Source organism: Plectropomus leopardus, chromosome 3 (genome assembly GCF_026936395.1).
Source record: "Plectropomus leopardus strain MGB_pleo_1.0 chromosome 3, ASM2693639v1, whole genome shotgun sequence".
NCBI classification, from domain to species: domain Eukaryota; kingdom Metazoa; phylum Chordata; class Actinopteri; order Perciformes; family Serranidae; genus Plectropomus; species Plectropomus leopardus.
The window spans coordinates 6,563,893-6,584,851 of record NC_142178.1 but is presented as its reverse complement, the minus strand read 5'-3'; the positions used below and the strand labels follow the sequence as shown (position 1 = coordinate 6,584,851).

At 41.6% G+C, this 20,959-nt stretch overlaps 1 long non-coding RNA gene across 1 annotated transcript in view; it reads right to left on the bottom strand.

The window, feature by feature from the left end:
- Positions 1-251: 251 nt before the first annotated feature.
- Positions 252-20,959, bottom strand: part of LOC148189871 (uncharacterized) — a 41,963-nt gene continuing 21,255 nt past the window's right edge. Inside the window, exons 3-4 of the long non-coding RNA XR_015776181.1 lie at positions 2,892-3,063; positions 252-1,500 (exon numbers count right to left, since the gene is read on the bottom strand). This is a non-coding gene — a long non-coding RNA (uncharacterized LOC148189871). The remainder of the gene's footprint in view (positions 1,501-2,891; positions 3,064-20,959) is intronic.

The window sequence follows — 20,959 nt, the reverse complement described above, 5'->3', positions numbered from 1 at the left end:
ATGGCATTTTGGGTACCTGAAAACACAAGCTTTTGAACCCGGGTTCCAGAGTGTAATTTTTGGGAAATGCCACCCCTTTTGTCATCATGTAAACTGGCAATGCACGGATCCTATGTGCATTACGTTTCACGCAAATAGCCATGCACGAGTAGGAGGACAGCAATAACAACAATGGTGGACAACCCCTCAGTGTCTGTGCTGCTGACTCTACTGACGCTGTCGATTCTCCTGTGTGTGTGTGTGTGTGTGTGTGTGTGTGTGTGTGTGTGTGTGTTTGCTATCGTCTTCTTGTTTGTTTATAATCACTGCTCTGGAAAAATTACACCACCAGCTACTGGCCTGGCATGCATACTACAGCATTTTCAGTTGTTTTTGTGGATCTGTGTACACAAGATTTGTTTTCACAATGTTATCATATGAACGTGGATTTTTTAAAAATGCAAAGAACAGACTTTTTGGTTTTTAGTAAGGCCGTTCTTGTCTAAATGTAGCCTTAGATACATGCAGACAAACTGTGGAGTTTAGCAACACAACATTAAAATACCAATTTATATTTAAAAAAATACCGCTGGATCTTAATTTTTTACTTAGTTTGTCTCAAAGTGGTTTGCCAGCTGCCATTCCCTGCAGAGTGGACGAATCCTGTAGATATTTCTCAGAGATGTTCGCTACTGCACTGGCCACACGCCAACATGATGACGTCATGATGACATTTATGTAGCAAGAGAAAACACGTTACACCTGTAACACGTTACAATGAAGACAGCTCTTCCCTACTTTAAATGAAGCAGAAGAAATGAAAAAGTAGGACATAAGACATAAAGGAGTTTGTTACAGAATGCAACAAAACACAGACTGTTTGGTTGATTCCCTTTAAGATGCTGCAATGCCTGGTATGTCCAAACAATATGGTGCAGCAGACTGACACGACTCGCTGCATACTGTGTTCTTATGTCAATACTTGCCCTACTGTAATACAGATGAGAGCTGTATTGTAAATTTATAGCAAGGGAGTAGATTTTTTTTGACCTGCACTGTGAGCAGAGTGAATTCTCACTCTTTTTACTTCACTTGTTGCAATTGCAGTAAAGTGACTCATAATTTGTCTGTAATGTAGGTCCAACAATTCTGCTCTGATTCACTCACATCATGCTGGCTGTGCTCAGAGGAATTCTGCAAACTTGTCAGTTGAAGGAGTTGAAAAGCAAGCTGGGTGTTGCGTATATATTTGGACTACGAGGGCTTGTTCATTTGTTTTATCTATTCCACTTTTTGCGTCCCCCACCTCAATTTATTTGTACTGGCCCCAGCGACATTGGACTTGGCTGTAACACTTATATATTTAAACAAGGACTGCTGAGGGCAGAGGGAAGTGTTTGACTAAACTCTAGTCGGGTCTTCTCAAACATTTAAACATGGATCTGTCCGTGGGGGCAAGATGTTTACCTCAGCTGGTTCTGGTCCCGCTGCACAGGCCGCCAGTCGCTCTGCACTCTGCAACTGCAAAAAGTCAGAGAAGTAGAGTGTGTGATAGATGTAGAAACAAACAAAAGCTGTGTTCCAAACGGCTCCCTGTCATGGAAATAGTGCACTATATAGTGTGTTCACCATTTTGTAGTAGTGTTCAAATTCTCAAAGGTTAATTTCATCCACTGTATAGTGCACTATAAAATACCCACAATGCACAGCAAAGAGTGTAAACACAACGTACCCTGCATTTTTTATTCCTGTATACCACAATGCAATGCGGTCGTGTATTTCCAGAGGAGAAGAAAAAGGAGAAGAAGAAGAAGAAGAAGAAGAAGAAGAAGAAGAAGAAGAAGAAGCAGGAGGAGAAGAAGAAGAAGAAGAAGAAGAAGAAGAAGAAGAACAACAACAACAACAACAACAATGGAAGGATCTGGCGCAAATTTAGTTTATCGATGTCGATATCGATAAACATGTCAGTAGCCTAGCTTTTGTACATTTTTAAACTGTTGTAAATCATCAGAGTTTGCTACTATTTGCCATTAGGTGAAACATCCTGTTTGTTAATTAGCATCTGTTAGCTAACACTAACAATGAAATGGGAGAAGCAGCACAGTTGTAACTCCGAAGCCAATGTATTAATTCAATTATCATCAACATCAGGATAAAGAAGTAGCATTATAAACATTCACATTGGAGTGATGAGAGTGTGTGTCTTCTCCTTTGTTTGAATTTCTAATGTACATTGTGAGCAGACACCTCTCTTTTATCTTATATAACATTTATCTTAACATATTTGGGATTTAAGTGAAAACTTAACATGCAACATTGATATAACCTCTGTTCATCTTTTGTGTACGTGGTACTGAGCGTGCTCACTGTGATACACGAATATCCAACACGTTCTCACTTTGAACTCGTCACATGGTGCCGCTCTGTCAGTGACTTTCCACGTCTACTTATGACGTTTTAGGTATCCTTGTGTGTCAGCTGTTTACGCTCCTAGACGCCCTTAAGGTTATGTGGTTGGTAAGTGGGTGGGTGAGTGAGCGGATGATTAAGACAGTATGTATATAGTATGTGTCTAAAATGTATTTCTGTAATATATTTCTTATCATGTGATATTCAATTTAACTTTCTTGTGCAAAATGTTATCATTTAATAATCTGTTATTTTGCTTTGGCAACAATGTAATGTAAACATTCATGCCAATAAAGCTGAATTTGAATTTGAATTTGAGTGGGTACGTGAGTGAGTGAGCGAAGGAGTGAGTGATTTCGATCACAGCTACAGACAGTTCCAGGAAGTAAACAAACCAACTGAGAGGAACACAAGAAAAAGACAGATGGAGACAAAAGGGAGTCAGCCGCACAAGAGCAGATCATCTGACAGGAAGCACACGCTCTGATACTTTAGCCACTGACCTCTCGTGTACAGGAGTGGGGGTGGAGGCGACAAGGGCCCCATCTGCATGGCTTGTCCCCGTCTATGTGGCCATGTGCAGCACCTGGCCCCACGCCAGCGCCCAACGCCCCTTTGTGGTGGCCAGAGTGGCCGGTTGGGGTCTGCCTTTGATTCCCGGCCAAGTATTCATCTCTAAAGGAAGAGGAAGAGCAAAAAAAAGAGAGAGAGAAAAAGACAAACAGAAAAAAAGAAGGGGGGGGGGGGGAAGAGAAAAAAGTCAACCTCTGCTGCCAATTATTGGAAAAACATCAAGGTCTTTTCTGTGTGTGTAAAGAGAAAGAAGAGAAACGAGGGAAGGGGAGGTAGAAGGAGAGATAGCTGTTTGATGGCTTGGCTCAGTGTTAGTTGGGGGATTGTGACGAGGCGAGGCGAGCCAGGAGCTGACCTGCAGGAGGTGATTACAGGTGGAGAGAGGTGTTTGTCTGGCTGCTAAGACTCTTTCGTTTTTTGGTGTTTTTCTTTTTCTTCCTGTATGCCCTTTTTTATCTTGGCCTCTTTCACTATCGCTCTCAGACTCCCTCTCTTCCTCCTCTTGTTGCCATCCTTATCAGCACCTCTCTCTCTGTTCCCACCATGTGCTGTTAAACCAGTTCACAAGGACAAATAAAGGTCATGTGTTTGTCTCCGTTTGTTGAGGTGTTTCTTGTCTCTCTCTCCCTCCCTATATATAAATGTGTGTGCATGCGCGTGTGCGTGCGTGTGCATGTCACCAAAGCAGGAAGCAAGTGTGCATGTGAATGACAGCCCGAACGCTGCAGAAGCATGTCAGACAAATGATGAGGATGTCATGACAACAAACAGAGGAGAGGATTATAGTGTTGTCAGTAAGCAAGACACATTTTAAAGCCTGTGAAGAGCAGAAATAATCACATAAATGATGCAGGTTACACTTCCACACGAACTCTTACTTGGCCTAACAAGCTCATCTTTCTGTTATTCTCTTTTTCTTCTTATTTAGGCAAGAATTTGGCTTAATGTGCTTTACGTCACCAGTCACAGCACATTTGCTCATTTTAAGTATAATATTTTACTAATGGCTATATAGAATCAAATAACTGTGTTACTGAAATGACTTTTGGTGTAATTTTTGTTAGAGAGGGAAGTGTCACTCTAGTCACGACCTTTTAACCTGTTCAGGGCTGTTATCACAGTCATCTCACTCCGAACTCGTCAAATACATCCGCTCTGTCAGAGCTTTCTGCATACCAGCGTGCCGCCAGAAGCCACCGTCTGCGTCCAACCGGAGCGTAGTTGGATGGCGTCATATGAGAGCACACTCGGAGAGAACTCGGAGAGAACTGGTGGTGTTGTTATTATATGCCGACCGTGTTGCATCATCCCACCGTAACAGCATCCTGGAGTGTAAACAGCTGAAACCTAAAACATCATGAGTAGACGCAGAAGGTCGCTGACAGAGCTGCCTCTGTATGTGTATGCTGAACACTTTTATCAGGTTTTCTGCACATTTCCATCTCAAATCCCATGCTTATCCTATCCACCTTATTCCTGAGGGCACTACTGTAGAAATGATTATGTGTGCAACTTCCGGGGAGATAGCGGAAGTACCAATAAACTTGTCAGTCCAAATGAATTTCTGTGGTTAGTCTCAGCAGTTAATCATGGTGGCCTACCACCAACTTTTGGAAAGAAATATGCCTTCAGTTTAGGAAAGACTGCTTTGTTTTTAACTAAATTAACATTTAAAAATGTCTTTACGTAAGTCTGATACCTGCTGTGTTACCCACATCTGTAAGCTCTTTCTGTAATGCTCTGAAAATAAGAATCGTTGTGTTTTTGTTACTTTAAAATGAGCTGTTTATATCTGCATCTCCATGAAGTCCACTGTGTTGCACCGCCATGTTTCTACAGAAGCCCAGAACAGACAAACCAGTCACCGGCTCTACATAATTAACAGCTCCTCAACAACAAGCAGCATCTGAAAACACTGACTTTGAAACTTTAAACTGCTTTATTGAGTGTTTGACTGGTCACTTGGTCTGTTTGTTTTGGAGAGAAAGAAAACTCTCCATTTCGACTCTTGGTAAAAACTTCCTGAACAATGAACTCTGAGGGAACTGGCAGAAGTTTCAGCTGGTTCCAATCTACAATCCTCACTGCTAAATGCCACAACGTCTCCCAAAATCTCACACACCGCTCCTTTAAACAACCAAAACTTCTGAAAATAAACACACAACATCTGAAAAAAACATCTGATTCTGAATATCTCAGTGTAAAAGAATTGTGACAGAATGATGTGGGCTATTGAGCAATAAATTTGTCAGTGCCTACTTTATTTGGAAGTAAATTCAAAAGTGAGGGCATCTAAAATATGGGCATAATTCCTAGTTGCACAGGGAACATTCACAATGACTAATCCTCTATGAGCGGATGTTTCTTGTCCTGTCCTTCTCATTTTTTGTGAAGTCAGAGATCTTGTCATTTAACTTCATATTGCAACTGTTTTAACTTTGGAAATGATCAATATTACAAAACTAAGATCCACGCTGTAACAAACTGCAGCTATAAAATAAATGATCTACAGCAGTTTTTAATGTGTTTCAGACAAGGGCCCCAAAGCTCAAATAGACATGGATCAGGGAGCCCCCATTACCTATGTTGTATAAAACTGAGTTACACTTGAGATAACCCTCTGAATATTTTTGGGTCTTGTCTCATTTATGCTCGTCTGCAGCTTCTAAGTTAACAGTAGCTGTAGCATGGTTAGTGTTGCGTTAGCCTCAACATCTGCACTTTCAGCGGTGGTTTGTGATGTGGACGGTGTGTCAGTCTCTTACTTGAAAATGTATAAAATCATCCACTTTGGCGCACAAGAATATCTGTATGCATGGTATAATAACATGTTTCAATAGTGGGGGTGTAAATCACCAGTTCATTACGATACGATATTATAGGCTGTCCATTCTTTGGAAAACAACCTGATGCTTGCCAATAGTACAAAGTCTGCCACTATATGATTTTGATTCACTTTGATTCAGGGGCCTGCGATGGATATGAAACATTATGCTCTGTCCATTCAACACAATCTATTACAGAGGGAGCTGCCACCCCTTCAGTTTCTGCTTTTAGCATTCAAGATGAAAATATCCGATAAACAATGTTAATAATTGTCACTGGCTAAGTGAAGTAAAGTCACTTTAAATCACCTCCACTCACACACATTAAACAGCAAGTGATAAGTTAACCTTAAGACTTTTCTTCATTTTCGCTCAAATTATGATAGTTTTCCTAAAACTTCATGACTTAAAACTCTTAGGTAAACTGCTCCCAAAAGCCACGAATCAATGATTAACAACGAGACCTTAACAAAAGTATAAAATTTGGTTCATTAATAACTGTCAAGGTGCATAGACAAAACAGCTGCGTGTTTGCTAGTGGCACAGTATGGACAGTGTGTACAGTGGTCATTTACATTTCAAAGGGCTGTAAATCTATATACACATATAGACAGACAACCTTTCACGCTCACAGTCACACCTAAGGGCAATTTAGAGTCACCAGTCAACCTGAGCTGCATGTCTTTGGACTGTGTGAGGAAGCTGGAGACCCCGGAGACAAACCCACGCAGACACGGGGACAACATGCAAACTCTGCAAACAGAAGGGCCCCCGCTCACGGACCGAACCCCATTTCAACCGTTCGAACCAGGGAACCTCTTGCTGTGAGGCAACAGTGCTAACCACAACACCACCGTGCCGCCACAACAAAATTGTGGCTCGTGAAAATGCTGAGTGGCTAATAACTTTGGAAAACCACTAGCCACAGTGGCCGCTGAGCAAAAAAGTTAATGTCAAGCCCTGCGTGCAGCTATCATTAATGTTATTAATTACACCTGTGCATTTCCTACTTTGACATGTCGAAATGTCCGCGGTGAAATAGGTCTATTTGCTTTAGCACTTAAACATTGCTTAAATTAGCCTAGCGGCTAGCTGGGTTTAGTTTAACAGTTTACATGTATAATTTAGCCTGTAAGCTTTTTCGTACTCACCGCTAGCTTAAGTCACTGCATCTCCTGGCAGAACAGCTCGGTTGAATTTCAGACTGCGTGTTAATTTTTTCAGGAGCAGCTAACCTCGCTGTGTTGTTAGCAGAGTGAGATGCTAGCCAGGCAAGTAAGATAAGGTCGTCGTTAATCCCGTCACATCATTGTTTACGTCCGACATGTACACTGTCTGTTGGCCCTCATTTTTTTTTCTCTGAAATCCAAAATATTTTCGTACTGCTGATTCATTTCAGAGTAAATGGTGTCATCCTCTTCTTTCATCCTGCTTTTTGATTGTGACACAGACTTTCAAAATAAAGGCAGGCAATTGAATGTTGTCCTTAATCCCATGATGTCACTGTTTACATCTGACACATATGATTTTTGTTGACCCCTATTTTATTCAAAATATTTCAACAGGGCTGATTTATATCAAAGTTAGTTATCCTCATCGTCTTCTTCCTGGCTGCTTGCTATTATCTGCCTGCTGCTTTTTGATGGTGAAGCAGAATTTCAAAATAAAGGCGCATCCTAAAGATGACGATAGGGATCGATGTTTTCACTTTGCATGGATCAAATTGCATCGCTGATCATTTACACCATATATGATTGCACAAGGATTCATATATATATATATATATATATATATATATATATATATATTTATTTATGCATCTATTTTTGTATCCAATGGATTGCTGTTGATTTGAATATCATTATTCATTTTTTTTTCTTGTATTTATTTATATCATCATTTAATTGTATCTGAGGCTTTGGCAATATTGTTTTACAAACATTCATGCCAATACAGCAAATTCAATTGAAAAAAAAAAAACATGAAATCAACAACAAACAATAGGGCCCCCTGTTTCAGACTCAGGAGCTGGTGTTTTGTTAAGGAAAAAATGTATCTACAAATCTCAAGTCTGCCAACATGATCATACATACAGTACACAGTATGTCCTGTATTCATACGGCACACACACACACCTACATGTCAGCCGCAGTGCAGTTTTATAGCCAGATTGTGGTCAGGCGTGCGCTATAAGGGGCCTAAATAGTGTTCATATGCATCACTTGCCTCCTCTCCTCTGCCTTCGTCCTTGTGGACAAAGAAACAGAACAGACAATAGAACATGCATTGATCACCAAGGACGAGTTTCTATCGCTCTCTCTCCCTCGGCCTCTCCCTCTCTCTCTGTCTGTCTCTGTAATTTTCCTTTCATGGCTGTTTTTCCGGCTGTCTCCCGAGACCTTCTCAATCGACGAGAGAAAACACAAACTGAACATTAAAACGCCCCGCAGCCCTTTAAACACTTGTCATTTGTCCTTTGTACAAATCATGGCGAGAGTTGCTATAGAGACTGCTTTTTTATTCTTGTGTTTTTTTTTCCTCCACCAGTTCTTGTTTCATTAAGTTTGCTGGTGAGAGACAGAGAAAGAGGGAGAGGAAAACAGACAGGGAGAGAGAAAACCAGTCAATTATGAGTACGGGGGAATGATCAAAAACGAGCCGTTTAAAAATCCAATTTGCCACGGGGGTGTAAGATGAGAGATGAGTGAAGGACAGTCAATGTACTGTGGATCTCTGTGGGCATATTGACCAACATACAGATTTTTTTTTCTGAGACAAGACAGATGAAAGGGATGAGAGCGTTCTTGGATGTGGAGTCCACAGTTTCATCATGACGGATGAATATTATTTTTCTGTAATCAGACTGTTTTTCGCACCCTTTTTGCAATATGTACGCATCTTTCCTGTGTCATCTTTCTTCATTGTTTACGGGTGTGGCCTGTGTGAGTGTGTGTTCATTAGGCTCCCAGTACCTGCGTCCAGCCATGGGCGTTTAATTCAGCGAGCAGGCAGGGGCATTATCACACACCACCATCACTAATCCCCGTGGAATGAAACACCGACACTTTGATGTCTGCCAAAGAACACTGCAGTAGTATTTGGAGGCAAGACGGTGCATCATGTACAAACCATAATTAACAATCTATAGCTGGACTGGAGCCAGGCAGAGCGGTGGAGGTGCAAGGAGAGCGGGAGATGAGAGAAGGAAGAGAGAAAAAGGAGAAAGACACTGGTGGTATAGAGCCAGAGGCAGGATGGTACAGCATGAAAGGATGAGTTATATATGTGCACTATATATGTGTGTGTGTGTGTGTCTGTGTGTGTGTGTGTATAAATGTACATGGGGGTGAGGTTAGTGGTGGAATGTAACGTTATGTCGGTATGTTTACTCAAGTACTGTACTGAAGTACAGTTTTGTGGTTTTTGTATTATAATTTCCATTATATGCTACTTTTACTTCACACCCTCTGAAAGCCAAAATGGTATTTTTTACTCCACTATTTTTATTTGACATTAGTTACAAGTTACTTGGAAGATATACATGATATAATACATCTAATAAATGATTGAAACAGTTCTTCCGGCAACATTACTGAAGCAGACACATGGATGCATCGCTACAAAAATACTATTCCAATTATTCTGTATAATGAGTACTCCTACTTTTTAAAGAAGTGATCACACTGAGACGCATCAAGCCAGACATGACTGCTCCAAAAACGCCTCCGAAGTGCATCTGAAAAAACAGCTGGGAGCGCCTGGAGCGAGGCTGCGTGCACATACTGCGTGCGTACGTCCAAAGTGATACTGGTGAGTGGTGCTACTCTGCACCTTGAGCTGAAAAGTTTTAAAATATTTTACCATTCAAAAAACTGCCGAAAAAAAAAAGGAATCGCACAGCAGCAAAAGAGGAGCGCCAAAAAGGTACACTTTGTTAGGGATGCATCTCGCTGTGATCAGCCCTTAAGTATATTTTGATATTCTCTAATACTTTTACTTAAAGGTCCAGTGTGTATGATATAGGGGGATTTACAGGCAGCTAGAGATAAGATTGCATATTTGCCATCAGCTGAAGCTTTCACAGTTCATTGTTCGGGAAGTTTTTACCAGGAGCCGAATTACCCACAGAGGTCTCCTTCTCTCCAAAACAGACTGGACATGAAAACTGGTGAAAACACTCAGTAACAGTTTCATTTTACAAATCAGTGTTTCTCCTATGCTGTTTTGCATGTCACATACAGCCTGCTTAACCTGCACCTTCTGATGTGTGCTCGCTTTTTTCTGATCTAATCTAGACTTTTACTGCAAGCCAAATTATCCGCAGAAGTCTCCACTTCATTAAAACAGATAAAAATACTGAATAAAGCAGTTAAAAGTTACAAATCAGTGTTTTTCCAATGCTGCTTGTCATAGTTGGGCTGCAAACTACGGTGGCCAATGCGAAAAAAAACCAAACAAACCTGAATGTCGCTATCATGAGCCAGTGTTTGGTTTGTCTGTTCAGGGCTACTGTAGAGACGTACTTGTAGCCTGTAACAGAGTATTTCTACACTGTGGCCACTTTCAGTTAAATAAAAGGTCTGAGCTCTTCTTCCACCACTGGTTAAGAGAGGTTGAAGATACACCACCAGACATACCAATGTGGAAGTGATCAATGCTGGACTCACACACACACACACACACACACACACGCGGTAACAACAGTGTTGTTGTCTCAGTAACAACCTGCCGGGAGCTCAAAGAACACGGGGCGCTGAAGTAAGTACTGGACAACAAAATGAAGCCGAGCAGCCGCTGGGTAGAACACAAACCCCTGGACTTTTTGTACTTGACGAGGACGCAGAATGAAAAATTCAAGCCCTCCAACGCTGACTGGTGCTGAGAAAAGTCCCTCAAACACACACACACACACACACACACACACAAAGCAAGATTCCTCATGCCACCTACTCACATTCTGGTGAGAAAATGATATCACGGTGTGCCAGTGTTCATAACAGCACGTGTGTGTGCGCGTGTGCATATGCGTGTTACACAGACTATAATACATACACCTCGTGTAAGAGGATAAAACACCAAAAAACCAAAGACTTTCATCAAAGCGAGAGAGGAGAGGATGTCAGAGATTTTTTCTAAAGATGAAAGCGAGGGATATTCTCTCATTTCGGCTCATCTCTGCCTCTCTCTCTCTTTCAAAATCCTTGAAGTATCATCCATGTTTCGACGACAAAGAGAGGGAGAGAGAGAGAGAGAGAGATGGAGGGGGGGTAAAAGTTATTTACGTCCCACGCTGTGTTATGTGGTCTGTCACTTCTCATTTTCTCCCAGGGCTGTCCAACTGGAAGACTTCAGTCAACTCTCTCCAAGCCTGTATTTGCTGAGGTAATTACAAAGTGACAGCTTCAAATCCTCTACCACACACACACACACACACACACACACACACACACACACACAGAGCCAAATATGGGTAAATATGGGATATGTGCTCTGCAGCCTTTCAGATTTAGTGTTCAGTTAGGTAAAACCTGAGACATGAATATCTCTTTTCACTCAACCATCCTGTGTATCCTCATAGAACGATTCATATGATATTATATGAAGATGCATGCACAACAGTTCGTATGATATCATTCAAATTAGCACCCCATGAATGACGGTACGTCCTGAAAGTACAGTTTTCAAATTAACGTACAGTTATGGAGGTTAGGTTCAGGAACAAAATATGGTTTGGTGTCTTTATGTTTAGGCAAGTCACTGTGGTTGAGGTTAGGAAAAGTAATACGCAGAACTGTACCTTAAAATGACTCACAATGTTTTGAACACGTCTTTGGGGGAAAGTCCCAGGGGAGAGTCCGAAATTGTGTGACCCATCACCAACCCCAACCTGCCTCCTTGCAAGAATGTTCTGGATTGCTTCCTTATTTGCTGCTGTCAGTGCATTGCTCACGTGAATGCAGCCTTTCAAAATACAAGCACGGATGTGGGTGCATCCCTTTTTGTTGGAAAACGTACAAACAGTTTGTGAGAACAGCCTGAATCAACAGCTTTCAGAGATGCACAGATGACCTTTGGATGTTCCACTCGGCAGAGTCCCCCAAAAGTGATTAATAATCCTGATAATTATATAACATAGGGCGGGAACTCTGAGTGTGTCAGTGAAGGCGCTTTTTGTTGGCTATCTGCATTCCCCATAAAACATGTGGGATGCAAACACACACACACACTCGCGCATACACACACAAACACGTCCACCTCACATATTCACTTAGAGGTGATTGTAAGAACATCTTTGATCTTTTTTTTTTTCCTTTCTTCTTCAAGGAGATGCATTGCCTGTACACATAATCCATGACAGACATAATGTGATTTGGTAGTATCTCTAAATGGCAGGGAAAACCAGCTGACAGAAATTAATAAGTTACCGCGGAAATGAAGGAAGTGGAGGAGGAGGGGTTGGGAGGAGATGGCGGAGGTGGCGGGCTAACCTGGCAGTAAAACACACAGATCATCACATTATCTTTTCAGGCATATCGTCATGGTGAAAGTGGCATGCATGTGGAGCTCAACCTGCCCTATCTGAGGCTGCACACAGCGCTGGTCTGTCGGCTCCAGTTTGGATCATTACTCCTTAAAAATGAGGGTGGTGGAAGTCACAGGCTGGATGTTTGGAGCACGCTGCAGACCTGTGGGGACCCCTGTGCCTCATTCTGTCACTTCAGTCAAGATCGATACAAGGAGGGCTTCGGCTGAGCTCTTTGAGCCCACCACAAGTCCTCAGGATTGAGTGGGAATGTGTGGACACTGTGTGCTGCCCATAAACTCTCAGACAGGAGATGGTTTAGTATACAAACATGTGCATGGGTGCATATAAGTGTTTAAAGGTAACTTTCATTCTGAACTTCTGCACAGAGCTTTCTTTCCCAGCTTGCAACTTTTGGTTCTAAACATGTTCTGAATGTTGCTTTTAAAATGTTCTTCCTTTGTTCTCATGCAACATAGTGGGAATGTTTTTTAAAAGAACATTCTATGATCTGTCACCTCGAAACATCACCAAAACATCCTCAGAGTGTTACAGTTAAAAGACTACATCTTAATCAGCATTTGACCTTACAGGGACGTTATTTGAAATGAAAAACATCCTTAAAAGGTTTTTTGAACATTAGATTGAAATGTTTTAGTGGCAAACTGTCTTGATAGATCAGACCTGGAGTATAAAGCCACAGCACAAAAAAACCCACTAACACCTCCTTATTTTAGCTCCTTACCAGCGATGAAATGCACCACGAAATACCTTCAATTTCCAGCCAAGCAGCACCCAAACATCCATCCAAAGTAATACTTTCACTGCCCTCCATGCTGCTCTATACTGCCTGCTAACGTCCGCCTAATGTGTGCACGGGCATCATCACTCAAGAACGCAGCCAGACAAAACCTGTCGAGTGTGCATGAAATGCAGCAGGAATGTAACAATGTAAAATGAGGAGCATGAGGGCGCTTATGAGTGGGTGGGAGGAGAGGTGGATGGGACGAACAAACCCAGAATTTAATGCAGCAGCCAGTGTACGCTTTCCATGTGAATGTGTTTTATTTCTACACCATGTGCCTTCTTCCCCTAATCCTAACCATCCGTGTCAGTATAATGCTTTTGTTGCCTAAACATAACCACATGCAGCATCATCCCACCATGTGCCTGTGTTGACATCACGGTAGTGTCATCCCAAAATGTAAAGAGCAGACGCAGAGGGATACCTAAAACGTGATATTTAGATGTGGAAGCTGCAATATGTTACAACTTGGGATGAGAACGTGTTGTCATATCTCAGGAACAGAAGGAGTCTGTGTGCAGTCACAAAGTAATCCATACTCTCACTGGAACAAATCTAATTTGCTATATCACTACAGCATCATTAGTGGCACTCTTGATGCCGCATTAGACTGCAGACAATGTTATGGCTTTGGACGGGTACATTCCCATCACTCATACTCAGTGGCTCCACCCATCGCGGCATTGTTCTCAATTTTCACTGCATACGCCACCATGGTTTCCAGGCAACAGTGGTAAACAGCTGCACTTTGATGGGGGAAGTATTACGTCAATGTATAATCGGAACAACAGTAAACAAGTGCGAAAGCAGTGTGGCGCGGTTACGGGGGGGTCGAGCCGTGGTGTGTATAGTATGTGTTGGCTCATTCACAAATCCATGTGCATGTGTGTGCATGTAGATATGTGTGTTACATGAATGCTTCATGCACAAGTCCCAACATTTGGATATAATTTGAAATCTGATATTTAGAGAACGCAAAAAAAAGTTGTATATAATTTAAAGGAGGAAAAATGGATGGAACTGTAGCACTGCATAAATGTTTCTTCCTGACTGAAATGCCACACATAAAGGAAAGGATTTTCAAGGTGGCAGAGTGTCCAGTGAGGAGAAGTGGGCCAGATGTGGCTTTATGGGTTGCTGTTGGCTTGGATATGTGTGTGAGAGCATGAAAGAGAGATCGACAGAGAGAGAGCGAGAGAGAGAGAGAGAGAAAGAGAGGGACGGAAAGCAGAAAGAGGGTGTGAGGGAGGGAGGTATGACATGCTCGCCAAACCACTCAGCAAGACTCTGATTTATTTGGCAACTGCTAGATGGTGGTCTGAGTACAAGAGGCCACCTACACCAGTGTCTGACCTCCGACCTGCTGCAACTTCTGAAATGAACTCAGCTGTCCTTGCTAAATCTACACCCCAGACAGGAGGGATGAGCTGTTTTGGGGGGAGAACACACACATGCAAACATACCCACAAACACACACACAGACACATATGCTTGCATTTAGACTGCGGCAAACACACGTACAGGTGTGTGGGCAAACATCCACATATGTGAATGCAACACATGTATGTGGTCAGACGATCTGGAGAGGTACTTTACATGATGGAGAAGAAAGAAAGAGAAAAGGACAGACAAATGAGTCAATGCCACTTTTGACTAAATAACTAAATTAGCAGCTATGGTGCCATGTGTAGAATTTAGGAGGATATATAAGCAGAAATGGAAGATGATAAAGAATCCTTGTTTTTGTTACGTTCGAATGAAATGTTTATATCTACTTAGGGACCAGCTCCTTGTCCACGGAGTCCACCATGTTTCTACAGTAGCCCAGAATGAAACAAACCAAACACAGCATCAGCCACCATAGTAAGTGGCCCTCCACAAAGAGACTCTTGATTCTTGTTTAAACATGAAACATGTTTTTTTTTACCAGTTTAAATCACCTGGTCTGTTTGTTTTGAAGAGGAAAAGACCTCTGAGGGTAATTCTGCTCCTGCTAAAAACCTCCAGAACAATGAACACTGAAGAAGTCCTAAGGAGGAGAAGTTTTAACTGGCTGCAATCTGCAGTCCTCACTGCTAGACACCACTAAATCCAACACATCCCAAACCGTCACATATTGCCGCTTTGTCAATGGATTTCCATCCACTGTCCCTTCTGACTGCCATGTAGGGACCCTCATGCTCCTTAAATAAATGTAAATGTTGTTATCAGCAGCCTTTCAACCTGACACCATCCAGCTGCGGATCAAGAGTACAATCAGCATTTACTTCTGAGTCTGATGACTTTGCAGTAGGCATGTGGCTGTGGCTTCAATCAGCAGTAATGGATTATGACACCCATGTGGATGTGCTAATTTTAGCCCCTTTGCCTGCACGATGCAATGACGCAACGCCACAAAATACCATCCACCTCCATCCAAGCAGCACTTACCATTGTTCCAAATTAGTCTTCAGTTTAAAAGAGACTGAATAATTAAGACTTTTTTTTAAAAAAAAAAAAGTAACCACCGTAACATTTTCACTGGCCTCCGTGCTGCTGTCTACTGTTTACTAACTGTTTTCCAGCCTGTCCATTACGTTTAATGCGACACACCAGAAAAAAAAGCAAACAAGCAAACAAAAAACATAATAGCATGCTTGTCTGCTGCAGAGCCATGCACACAGCTCTGCTCTACTGGCAATGGGAAAGAAGTCTTTCACCTATTTTAAGCGGGTTCTCCTGGGTTTAAAAACACTGCATACATGCGCAAACTTTAGTGAAAAAAGGCTTTATGTGACATCACCTGTTTTCATATTTGCCCCACCTGCTGCAGCTCAATGAAAAAAGCAAAGACAAAAGCAGAAATACAATAATCTGTCATGTGAAATAACCCAAACTACTAGCAGAAAATAATGTGTTCTTGTAGGACCCTAATGCTTACACCTCAAACTAAATTTAGTCATCTCCATGTAATGAGGTGGAAGCAGAAATTTAACATACAACTACGAACATCCCAAAACCCGGACAGCTAAAACCAACACTGTGTGTGCATGAGTGAATGCTATCTGAGGTAACTGAGAAAATGTGCAAAAATGTAATTTGTGTAAAATGACCCTTTCATGTGTTTTTGGGCCCTCTCCTCCTACTTTTATCCTCCGTCCCTCATTCTCCCCTTCCCCATACACATGGTTCTGGGCTTTGACCTTGGACAAACACAGACACACACACACACACACACACACACACACACACACGTCCATCTGCTTGCACTTAGACTGTCGTAACTCTCTCTCTCTCCCCCCAGTTCTCGTCTCTTCCTCCCTTTGTCGTCCCCATTGTTGTTTCCATGCCTTTGAAACTTAAAATATCCCACCCCGATTGTGTTCTGTACATTTTGTTACCATGGTGATTGCCATGTAGAGCAAGCAAAAGGAGTGTGTGTGTGTATCTGTGTGTGTATGTATGCATGTATAATGTGTGTTCGTGTGCCAGTAGCAGTGCTATCAGCCAAACACAGAGTCTACAGCTATTTTCTGAGGAAACAACAACAAAAGGAGAAACACCCACCATCCCCTTTCTTTGGTTTTTCCTCCCCTTTTTCTCTTCCTCACATCTTTCTCACTCTCTATCTTTTTATTTCTCTGTCCCTCCCCTCTCGCCATCCCTATCTCCCTCCACTGCCCCGTTCCTTCTTCTCTCTCTAGCCTTTCCATCTCGCAGCCCCTCCCTCACTGTGCCAGCCTTCAAACGTCCTCCATCGCCCTCCTGCACCCAAAGGCAACAGCCCAGAGAGGAGGAGAGAGACAGAGGGAGATTGACAGGAGGTGTCTCAGAGGGCCTTGTGGGAGTTGAACTGTATGTGGTGGTGATGCTGAGTGAGTGGACTCATCTGGCCCACACATTGCAGCCCGCTGACGACGGCAGCATCACGACATCAAGGTGTCAGCTTATACTTCGTCACCACCAGTGGTCTGAGAGAGGAACACAAACTCCGCACTGTGGAAGTGATTTTAATGAGGGTGACCCTCTGCATGTGTGCGTGTTGCTGTCTCTAATTTCTGATTTTTCTGTGGGTATGAACGTGGATTCATATTTTATGTTGTGATGACGTCTCTCCTCTAAATATGTGCATGTGCTACTATTTGGCATCCCGTGTGCACACATGCCTCTGTTAACCCTTTGAAACCTGAGCAAATTGTCTTGATTACTTTCAAATTCTTTCTTCATGCTTTTCAAAGGCATTGAGCAAAAAACAATACCCTGAATAAGGCAAGAAATTAATTAAAAGTAACAAGAAAATTACCTTACATAAGCAAAAAAAAAAAAAAAAAAATCAATCAAACAAACAAACAAAACAACAACAAAAAGAAAAGTAAAGGAATAAAAATAGGCAATGAAAAAGTCTGAAAAAAGCTTAAAAAATAAAATAATAAATATAGAATAAATAATAATACATATTTATAATAACTTCAATATACAAAACAAAAGAGAAGTAAAATATACAATTATAAATATGGATATAGTTTTCTTGATATTTTTCCTAGGTATTTGATAATTGTCTAATGATTGTCCTGTTCTGCTTTCTTTAAGATCACTTTTTAAATTTTTTTTCGTAATTTTTTAATTTCTTGCCAAGTTGGTCATGGTCTTTTTTTCTCATGTTTTCAAATAAAATTACTCCAAATCTGCTCAAGTTTCAAAGGGTTAAATTCTTGTGAATGTGAATGTCACACAGTCAGTGATGGGTAGATATTCCAATCTGTGTGTATTCTTGTGTGCCATGAAATTAGAATCATATTATTTAGTCATACGACATTTCCTCCTGTTTTGTGTCCGTGTAATTATGCTCATATGCAGCTCTCTGTGAGTTTGTGTATGTTTGAAGATGTGCAAGACTTCATTCCTGCTGATCAAGGCAGCAATTGGCTCTTTTAATCTCGGGGTGGTCCCCATGTGCATCCACCCCCCTGGGCTGATCAAGGGCAAAGCAACAAGGGAGGAGCAGCCAAAAAGGCCTGCTGGGTCTGTTCAACTGACCGAGTCAGCTTGGAGAAAAAGTGCATCTCAGCAGCCTGTTACACTTAGGCAGGGATTAGTGAAACCACAGAATGATATTGATTGATCTATTTCTTCCTGGTTTCAGTGTGTCAGGTGATAATATACACCCTCAGGGAGTTATTTGAGCAAAGTGCTGAAACAGAGAGGGAGAGAGAGAGGGGCATCTGCCAAAATACAGGATCTGATGTTACTGCCCCAAAGTGAAATGCATTGTGTAGACACCTGGCTTAGGTGTTAACAGATAATTCTGCTATATTGCAACTTAAGTCTCAAAATAATTTAACGATTTCACTAAGAATTCCCTCATTGGTCTTCATTTCTTTTCCAGATAAGACTAAACTAAGTTTTATTCAAATCAGCGGAACTGTTTTGTGTTTCTTCTACTGTTGACTTTTTAATGATATCACAGATCTCTGTTGTCGAATCCTTGAAAATAAGTTGTAGAATAACTTAATTACTCATGCTTGATAGTGGACAGTAGTGATGTTCCCGTCAGCCCACACGTCCCGTGTGTTGACCTACATGTAAAGCAGTTCAGGTATGCATAAAGTGATAAAGCAGTGTGCTAAGTCAGTAGGTGGGTTTTCATTAACCCTCAAACCCTGCAAGGTCTGTAAGGTGGTACTTCAGGCAATTAAAAAAAAGTCATATTTCACAAAACTGCAATAGAAACACTTTTTTGGCTTCTATAGGTCACATGATTCTATGGCTATGTGCTTGTCAGTAGGAACTGGCTCCCTCATGATGCAGCAGGAGCTACAAGAGCTGTTATTGCATCGCATAACTCTTCAACAGTGGCCTATCACCTTCCAGAAATTTCCCGTACGTGGCCATGCCCATGCATAATGGAATTGCCTTTCCATTATCGCTTGCATAACACACCTACATGGCCTTGGATTGGAAATAATGATAGCTAGTGCGGTAGCTGCAATAGAAATAAAGTTGCTAATGTTTTGAACATCCATTGCCATGCTTCTTGGAATGTTATCACCAAAGAAGAAGTGGCATAACATTGCGAGAGAAGTTGTGGGACATCACTTAATGGAAATGCAGTCATCTTTAAATTGACATTTCAAAAACATCACTTAAGTTTGCACAAATCTGTAGTGGAAACCCACCTAGTTATTACAATTAACAGAAAAAAAAACCCATCATCGTATCGTATCGAACCATATCGTATTGTATCGTATCGTATCGTACCATATCGTGTTGTGATGTATTGTTTCTATCATACTGTATCATATCGTACCATATCATATCGTATCGTTGCATCAGCATAAAAATACTGATTAGTGCAGCTTTTTTTTCAGAAGGAGACAAAGCGAAAATGTTGCCATGTTGTCATTTTTGTGTATATAAAGATAAAATCCAGGTGCCCAGCTGTAGAGGAGTAGAGGGGGATAATGTTGTCAGTCCCAGTCACATTTAATGGTGAGTGCATTCCGATAAGCTTCTTCCAAGAAGTCCTGTGTGTCCATGGTTGGTAATTACCTCTGCTGCAGACTGACCAGGGTGAAAAATAAATCTAGACATGTGTGGTCTGGAGGGATGATGGCTTTAGCTAGTGGCAGGGGTGACACACACAGAGAAACACTATTCCTCAATCTAAGAAGAGAAGCATGGATTTGAGACAGGAGCTTTCCTCTTGGCTAACTAATAAACTCCTGTTAGCAGCTCCTGCAGCCAAATCAAGTCTCCAGCTCGCGTACATGTGCCCACACCAGCTGTAATGTATCCTCACTGTCTGCTTCTCTAATATTTGTAGCACTGTGAGCTATTGGGTCTGATCAGTTGTGATACCGCCTCTCTCGCCTACACCTTCCCAATCCCTTCAAACAAACTTGTTTTAATGAAAATACATTCCTGGGTTTGGTGGATTTACTGGATTTTCCTCCCACTCTCATCTCTCATTCTCTGTCCAGGATTTTTTTTTTTTGAGGGGGGGTTGCTGAAGCTCCAGCTGGAGAAGTGGTGGCAGCAGCCCATTTTAAGAAGTGCTGACGCCACAGTGCTGAGCATTTCTGGGTGTATTCAAGGAATGAAAAATGTATCTTCAACCGGCTTAGAGAGAGGCTGAGAGAGGGCAGAGGTAGGGAGTGTAGAGCAAGGTAGAAAAAGTAAGATAGAAATGAAAAGACATAGATGGCGGTAGAGAGAGAAAGAAAATAAGAAAACGAGGGAAATAAAGTAAGGAAGACTCCAGGAGCTGTATTCACAATGCTTCCTAATACCGAGTCGCTCCTAGTAACAGGTTTTGTGAGAATTTCCCCTTAAAGTTGTGACTAGGTCCTGGTAAAGATAAAAGTTATTCTCAAAGCATCTTAGCCCCTAAGTGAGCTCCTAAGGTGTAAAACTGTTTGGAGTAGAAATGACTTTTAAGAGGCTTAAGAGTTTCTTAATCAGAGGAGAAAACTGTGGAAAGAAAAAAAGGAAGGAGAAATGCTGGATGACAGTAAGTTCATGAAATGCTACAGATTAGATGGTGAAGGGATGTTTGTAGTCCATCACATTAGTGATGAGCTGACATCTCCAACCCAACACAGCAAAGATGTAATGCCAAAAAATAAAGTTATCACAACAAGTTATCACAACAATATTTGGCACCTGGAATAATGCAAAAAGTATGTGTTTTTTTAGGTCTGTGTCAAGCTTCCATCAGCAGAGAGATCACACTAACAATCACAGCACTTCCAGTCTCATATTGTGATGCAGTTTATTTCATTTCCACTGGGTATCCACACCCTTAAGGTGCACAAAAGGGTGTGTCTGTGACAACCAATCACACCTGTTAAAAGAATGCATCACACC